Source organism: Euleptes europaea, chromosome 1 (assembly GCF_029931775.1).
Source record: "Euleptes europaea isolate rEulEur1 chromosome 1, rEulEur1.hap1, whole genome shotgun sequence".
Lineage (NCBI taxonomy): Eukaryota > Metazoa > Chordata > Lepidosauria > Squamata > Sphaerodactylidae > Euleptes > Euleptes europaea.
Genome location: NC_079312.1, coordinates 12410703 through 12419532, shown reverse-complemented (window position 1 = coordinate 12419532; position 8830 = coordinate 12410703).

Here is an 8830-nt window from a genome sequence, read left to right as displayed (position 1 = left end):
GAACTCCATGTGTTTAAAATCTCAAACCTGCATGCCTCCAGCTTGGTGGGAGTTAAGGACAAAAATAAGGAAATCACAGACAGTAAGGCAACTCCTCATCTCTTGTCTCCTTGACGCAGTAGCGCATTGGCAACATCCGTAAGGACCGTCATATGCCTTTTCTTATTGTATGCGTTCACCAAACGCCACGCTGGAGAATCTACCCTGGCCATTTGCTCCAGCTGTGCATAGCTGGGTTCACCTGTGGCGAGGGGAAAAAAGGGGGGTATGAATTGCAGTTGTTGTTCAGTAACTCCGGCCATACCCTGGCCTAGCAAGGCCAAACCTGGATGTCTGCTAGTGATGCTAGCCAGGCGTTCGGTGTAGGGCAGAATGGCAGAGTTCCCAGCCACCCCATCCACACAACCGGAAAACGCTCACTTACAAATGTGACCGAGCTTACCTGCAGTGACATTTGGTGGTGGTGTGGCTGGGAATGCTTTCTTCTTCCCCATCAGGCACTGGAAGACAAAGCAAGCGCAATTGGAGTTTGTCAGGAGAGTGGCATGAGAAGGGCAATGTTAGTACACGGCACAAAGTTAAACCTCACAGTGAAGTTGTCCCTTGCCACATTTCGTACTTAATCCTCATAGACTGCCCCATGGTGAATAACACAACGAACAAGAAGGGGGGGGAGAGGAGTCTCACAAATTTGCAATCACACAGGGAACCTGAAAAGTGAACACAAAAACCCCAACGTCACTTGAAACTTCAATTTTCCATGGCGTTGCCAATGAAGAGGAAGCAGTGAAATATCTAGACATTATAAATTAGAAATAACAAAATCTCCATTTCTAGGGGAGTTTGTTGTGTGTTCCCCCCGCCATTGATTGGATAATGTGCGAAAGGTCAATATATTGTGATTTCAGAGAGTCGCGAAAGAAAGAAAAAAGGGAAGAGCTAGGGCGGTTGATTGGGCAGTTTTTGACCATTCAGAAGCAAGATGGCGAGGAGGATTGAAGGAAGCAGTGATGGCTTGCGAAATGGCATGCCTCCGGTATCAATAACCCGTTGCCCCCGGTCTGTCTCTGAACAATGGTGTGGGAGGACAAATTTCCCTCTGAGGTTGAAATGCGTGTAAGAGGTAACAGTCGCCAGGCAGAGATAAATTGGGTGATCAGTGTGCTAGGCAAGCATCTCTGTGGGAAGTTTTAGATTGGTGCCCACATATGAGCCAGGTCATGGCAAGTGCGGGGGGGGGGGGCACTTGGTTGGGAAGGGTTCTGCAGCTGCGCTGATGGCAAGCCTCACCAGGAGAGTCACAGGGACTCTTGCAAGCAAGGCTGACCATGACTTGCACCTCTCCTCGACAGTGCAGGAAATGGAGAAATGCCAGTCTGGGAGCACTGACAACATTTATCCTCAGTGTGGCCACCACGAGATAATCGGCAGAAGTCTATGCAGCGAGCCCCATGTGTGCACACCTCAGAGAAGACCTCTGTCACACAGCTGGGCCATTCTTCTTGTGTGGAATTAATTAACCAACATTTTCTTTTCAAGTAAATCTTTTCGTGACCCGTCATGCCTTTCATTCGGGAACTCTCTGGCAAGGAGGAAACACTTTCAATCACACCCAAGAAGCACAGTGCCATAATCAAGTACCCCCACACACCAGACACACACAACTGTGACCATGCTTGCGACTGGGAAAACGAAATGTTGCTTTTCCTGGGTTCTAGAATGAGGAATGCAAAAACGCAGACGCGACTCACAATTTTTCCCTGTCATTCCCACCCCCTACCTGGACAAGGCAGAATTCCCCTTTTAGAGTATTACCTTAAATATTAATCTCCCTTTTAATGGAAAGCAGAAACTTCCTAGGCATGATACATGAAAGCGAAATCGACTGCCCGCATCATTCCCCCACTGCCCAAATTTATTGCACTCGAAATTTTGAATTATCGAAAATCTGAATAGTCCCCCCAAAAAAGGGACGGTCAAACATTCTGTGGGGGGAAAGGTTGAAAGTTACTCACTACAACTAATGGGGGTGGAAGAAACGGTGGCCAATTGATCTATTGTTTGTAGATCGTGGGTGAAGAGTTTCTCTGACCCCTCTTCCACTTGCGTCTCCGCCCTGGGGTAATCCATTACCATGACCAAATTCATGCTGCTTGCAAGGTATCTTGCCCTAATACTCGGATCTCCCCAGAAAATTCTGTGTAGCTGCTTTTGGAGTATGGGCAGGATATGGGAGAATTACCAGAGATAGAGATGTCCCACCATCTTCTTGTATTCCTTTTTCAAAGTCTTCGTTTTGTTTCGACACTCCGCGGCAATTCTGGAATGGCCCCTCTGCCTCATCTGGTCTGCAATTTTTTCCTACACATCATAATTTCTGTGCGAAGAGCCCAAAGCCTCCTTAATCTTGGCTTCCCCCCAGAACGATATCAAATCCAGGGTCTTTCTCTCCATGAGACACCATGAACACCCGGAGCACAGCTGCAGGTCTTATAACAATCCTGCCAAGTAGATTAGCATTATCTCCATATGGCAGCTACAGTGGGATTGCCAACTCTGGTTTCGTAAATTCCTGGAGAGGAACTTCAGTGGGTGAAAATGTTCACCCTCTAAATTAGTCATTTTCTACAGGGGAACTGATCTCTGTAGCCTAGAGATCAGCTGTATTCCCAGAAGGTCTCCAGGCCCTGGCTGGTTGAAACCCCTAGGGGGTGAAACTGTGACACAGCAACTTCCATAAACCCAACGAAGGACTTCACGGTAGGGTTGAGAGTCGAAATATAGCTCCCCCAGCACCACTCACTGAAGCAGGAGGAGCTTCACAATAGCCTAGGCAGTGTCATGTTTGGGCCTGCAAAGGAGGGCCCATTTAGAAACTGCTGCCTCCATCATAGAAGGATACTCAGCTGGGAACTTCCCAGCATTTTGTGGTTGCCTTGCCCATGGCGGCCATCAGTCCCACCTATCAGGACAGCCATTTTATGATCAGTCCCACCTCTTGTGACCGGGCAGCTATTTCGTGGTCGTTCCCACCTCTCATGGCTGCCACTTTCTAGTACTGTCCACTGTCCTTTCTCAATGCCCCAAGTTTCCAGAGGTTCAACAGGTTTGGTGGCCCCGGGCTACGTTTTAGGAGTGATACCTGCCCTCCCTATTCCTTGTCTCTGCCCGATAGGACAGACAGGAATTTCCCCCTCCAAAATATTATCTTGACTATGACATGGGGTTAGCTCCAAAATTCAGAAACCAGCTGTTGTGTGTAATACCAAAGATGAAACTCTGGTATTTTGTGCATATTTGCTATATATGTAGTGCATATATATCACACCTAATCCCATCAAGCCTGCTATTCACATTTACATACTGTTCCTCTACTTAAAGACCGATGGATTCACATTCTAGCTGTATCGGAAGAAGTGAGCTGCGGCTCACGAAAGCTCACACCCTACCAGAAAATATTTTTGTTAGTCTTTAAGGTACTACTGGACTCTGGCCCTTTTTGACTACTGCAAACAGACTAACACGGCTACCCACTGTGAATTATGTAGTGCATATTTTGCTATATATGTAGTGTAATAGCCAGAATGTTGGATTAGGACTTGAGAGACCGAGGCTCAAATCTTTGCTCAGCCATAAACTCCCAGGCTAGTCATTATCTTTCTGCCTAACCTACCTCTCAGGGCTGTAATGAAGATGAAATGAAGACAAAAGACACTGCTCTGAGCTCGTGGGTGGGACAGTGGGACAAAATTTGGAAATTTTAATATTAGGCCGGGGGGGGGGGAATTACTATTCCTTATTGTTTATTTACCAATACATAAAATATGTATACAGTACAGTCCTCTTGAAATTACCATGCATAACAAAAGCAGTCACTCTGGACATCCAACGATGTAAAAAGACATACACACACAAAATTCCCCACCATGGGGCTAAACAGGACACGAAGGGGCTGCTTTGGAGATAGCTATCTCCATTGGGTTGCGATTCTGAATGAGAAAAGAGGGGCTGGGCAAGTGAAGAGTCATTTCCCAATTGCGGACAAAGCCACAGCACTAGGCCTTTGTGTGTGTGTTAAGTGCCGTCAAGTCGCTTCCGACTCATGGCGACCCTATGAATGAAAGTCCTCCCAAATGTCCTATCTTTGGCAGCCTTGCTCAGATCTTGCAAATTGAAGGCTGTGGCTTCCTTTATTGAGTCAGTCCATCTCTTGTTGGGTCTTCCTCTTTTCCTGCTGCCCTCAACTTTTCCTAGCATGACTTTCTTTTCCAGTGACCCTTGTCGTCTCATGACATGACCAAAATACGGCAGCCTGTTTAGTCATTTTAGCTTCTAGGGTCAGTTCAGGCTTGATTTGATCTATAACCCACTGATTTGTTTTTTTGGCAGTCCTAGGCCTTTAGAGTTGTCCATTCAGCTGTCTTTGAAGTAAGTGCTGCAGCGGGTTCAGTTTTCAGTCTTCCAGGCCTTCTCCCTCCCCACCCCTTCATCCAAGGCAACATGGCAAGTCTGTCCCCCCCTCTTCTCATCGGCTTTTGCTTGCATCTACCCTTACGTATTGTTGTGTAGTGTACTCTAGACAGATGCTCATTGCCGCTTAACAAGCATACTCAAACAACATACATGAAATGGCGTTAAAATGAGACTTCAAAAGGATATAAATAGTAACAATATGAACTAAGTAAGGATGATTAAAAATACGATTACAAACAAGACCCAAAATAAAAGATAAGACACAGCATCTACTGTGTTAGAGAAAAGATCAGAAAGTCGCTGATACTTTGATGATCCTACAAAGCTATGACGGAAGTGTCTTAGCCATTTGATAAAATTCTGACATTGGCCGGTAAACCTCAAGATCAACCAGTGCCTTCAGTAAATGAGTGAATTTCATCTTTTTTTCCATCATCGTTTGCACATAAAAAGATGACTTTTGCCAGTGATTTGTTTACCAAAAAAACTTCATGATACAATAATTTCCAGTTACATTCTGGTAAATCTCAAGATTAACCAAGTGTCTTCAGAACATAAGAACGAAACTGGAGAAAAGTTGACATTAACTATGGCAAAAATGTGCCTTTCCAATGTTCACTGGAACACTTTAAGGAAATGCCAAATGACTTCAAACAACGACCTGATTATTCTTGAGTATTTCTGTAAACAAATGTCAGCATTTACTATGACAGCCTTGGAAGCTTACAGCATTGTGAAGAAAGGAATCAATTTTCAAATCTACCTCCCTCCACTCCAAATTCTACCCTAGAGATCCCTGTCGGTGAGAGGTGATTCATAAATAGTTCAGAAGGTCATGCATTGTATATTCACATTTTTTAAAAAATTACAGGAAATTTATTTAACGGTTATAAGATTTTGCAGTGCTCGTAAGCTTAACTGAGCTCATAAGGCTTTCAAGGAAGAGAATACACGCCCCAGGGACCCTTTATTCACACTTCTCTGCCCTTTAGTACTAGAAAAACATTTCATGCATTTCCCTCCCCTCGTGCCCCCCATTAACTTTGTGCTAGCCTATTTTACAAGTCGAGAACTTAAAAACTAAGGAGAGGAAGCACCCCCTCCCCAAGGGGCAACCATCCCATGCTCCGCAGCGGTGTCAAAATAATCATATTTCCATGCTTTACAGAAAATTGCCCTGATCTACAAAGGAGAGCACCAGTCATATGGTTAATTTGGTAGCTCTGCAGCTGGATGAATTCCGGCTTCTGACTAGCAGTAACACCTGCTGCTTCTTCCTTTTAAGATCTCCTGTAGAAAACTCCCCTAGATGTCAGTGATCGGTTCCTCCGAGGCCTGTTTGCAATGCCAGAATTCTTGGGTGCATGGAATCCTCCAGGAGGCCTGGTTCACACATGCAGAAGGAGGTACCAGAGAGAGCTGAAGGGGTAAAACGGACCACCTACCGCTTTAGACAGCAGGTGGCAGATCACAGGTGGGAATGCTTCTCTATATCAAAAGATCCCTTCCAACGGAAAAGCCAGCTCCGCAAGCCAACAGAGGTAGTTGAAACCTTTTTTCCTGCGGCGCTGTTTTTCTACTTGCAGGGAGGGTTTGTGTGTATGTGTTTCAATGCAAAGGGACTTTCAGTGATGGTCTCCATCCCCTACAGTCTACCACTCCATCTCATTCTCCTGCATGGGTGAACCAAGACTCCATATTTTTTTGTCGCCAGCTAAAGTCATTTCCCAGAATCCGCTAGAGTCTGATCCTAACCGCGTTTGCTCAGCAATAAATCCCACAGATTTCAGTGGAATTTATTTCCAAATAAACATGTTCAGGACGGCAGCATCCAGTCTGTTAATACCGGTGCAGTGTACAGCCTCAACCCAGGAGTACTTACTCAGAAGTAGGCCACAGCAACTCCAAAGAGACTTTGGCTCAAGCTACATATAAAACTTAAAGAACCCTGTGGCGCAGAGTGGTAAGCTGCAGTACTGCAGTCCAAGCTCTGCTCATGACCTGAGTTCGATCCCGACGGAAGTCGGTTTACGGTAGCCGGCTCAAGGTTGAATCAGCCTTCCATCCTTATGAGGTCGGTAAAATGAGTACTCAGCTTGCTGGGGGTAAAGGGATGATGACTGGGGAAGGCACTGGCAAAGCATCCCATAAAAAATAAAGTCTGCCTAGAAAACGTCGGGATGTGATGTCACCCCATGGGTCAGGAATGATCTGGTGCTTGCGCAGGGGACCTTTACCTTTTTTACATGTAAAATGGCAGGCACGTAATTTACCTCTGACGAGCAGCCACAATTTCCTCCCTGCCCATAGACCAGGATGGTGTCACTGGGTGTGGGTACAGGGCTCTTTTTCGAGTTAAAATACAAGCCCAGAGGTTCAATCCTGACACTCTAGCCTGACCTGTAGTCTTACTGGACTTGCTTTTCTGTATCCAACCACACAGTTCAGAACAATTAAATGGCACTCGTGTCTGAAAGAGAAGGTGAGCAATTTCCACCTCTTGTCTGCTCCCATGTCAGACAAACACCCCCCACTTAGCCCCCGCTGGTATTCCTGAGGGTCTGCTGATCACCAGGGACAGAATTTTTTTATGGGGATGGGGTGGGCTCAGAGGGCTGTAGAGGGGGCAGGGAAGTGGGAGAGTGCTGTTCCATGAAGTCCATGGATGATTAGATACACACTGCTGTGACTTATTTTGGAGTAAATGTGTCTGCTCGGTTTCCCTGATCAGATGTTGTGGTCATAACCACTGATCACAGTAGCTTGAGCGGCTTCAAGAAATGCCCAGTCACATTAAGTCCTAATAGGAAAATATAACCCACCACCCTGACATCACAATCGCAATCCAGATACCACCCCCAGATGGCTTCTTTTTTAAAGAGTAAATGACATACCTTGATTTCCACACAGAACTCCAGCATCACAACCCTTACATCACATCTCTGTTGAATGGTGACTGAAACCTATTGTTATGTATGTAGGTATTTTATGTGGGAATTAAAAAGCATGCCAATGCCTTGGGAAATACTGTATGTTCTTCGGTTCTTGTAGGTTATCCGGGCTGTGTGACCGTGGTCTTGGTATTTTCTTTCCTGACATTTTGCCAGCAGCTGTGGCAGGCATCTTCAGAGGCGTAACACTGAAGGACAGTGTCTCTCAGTATCAAGTGTGTTGGAAGAGTAATATATATATAGTCAGAAATGGGTTGGATTTGAGCTGAGTCATTGTCCTGCAAAAGTATCAAAGGTAATGTGCTAATTATTGTCCTGTAAGTATCAAGATAATGTGCTAATGAGGGTGTATATGTTAATGTGGAACCATTGTAATGTGGAACATGGACTGACCCAAACAGGACACAGGGTCTTATTCCAAGACACTGAAATACTGGACAATTCTACCAACTATTTTGTCAGATTGCACAGAGAAGCCATTGAAATTCATAAACATCAGCACAACTTTAACAGAAAAGAAGAGAGTTTAAGAATGAATAAGGCTTGGCTTCCTGTCCTGAAAAACTCCAGACTAACAAAGACTACAGTCCGCAATAGCCATGCAGATTAGCTTTGGATTCCACATGTTAACAGATCACTTCAGGATACAATGGTTCCACATTAACATACCACACCCTCATTAGTACATTATCTTGATACTTACAGGACAATGATTAGCACATTACCTTTGATACTTTTGCAGGACAATGACTCAGCTCAAACCCAACCCCCTTCTGACTATATATGAATGGAACTCTCTTCCAGCACACTTGACACTGAGAGACACTGTCCTTCAGTGTTACTCCTCTGAAGATGCCTGCCACAGCTGCTGGCGAAACGTCAGGAAAGAAAATACCAAGTCCACGGTCACACAGCCCAGATAACCTACAAGAACCGATAAACTCTGACCATGAAAGCCTTCAACAATATACTGTTTGTTCTCTTCTCATATACATGCACCAATATCTATATACTCAATTTTCAGAAATATACTGCACAGAGGATAACTCTTATCCCAAAACTGAATACCTGGGAACTGGTTCTATGAAAGGAAGCTATCCTCAATTTCTCAATTGAGAGTTCCTAGGCCCATATGAAAATTTTGGTCTAGGCTGTTAAATAGCTTGGAATATAAGATTTAAAAGAACTGTGTGAATTTTGTTTTTATTAATCCCTCGCACTGGATACCCTTATGGGATTCTGGTTGGTACAATTCCATATGGCCTCCACCTACATTTTTTAAAGCAAATTTCTTCTCCTCTTGATATACATTTCGCTATATTCCCAGCAACTTTTTAAGATACATGCTGTTGCAAATTCAGTCTACTTCCTTGTCTAAAACTCATCTAGAAACAACAAGCCTTTTT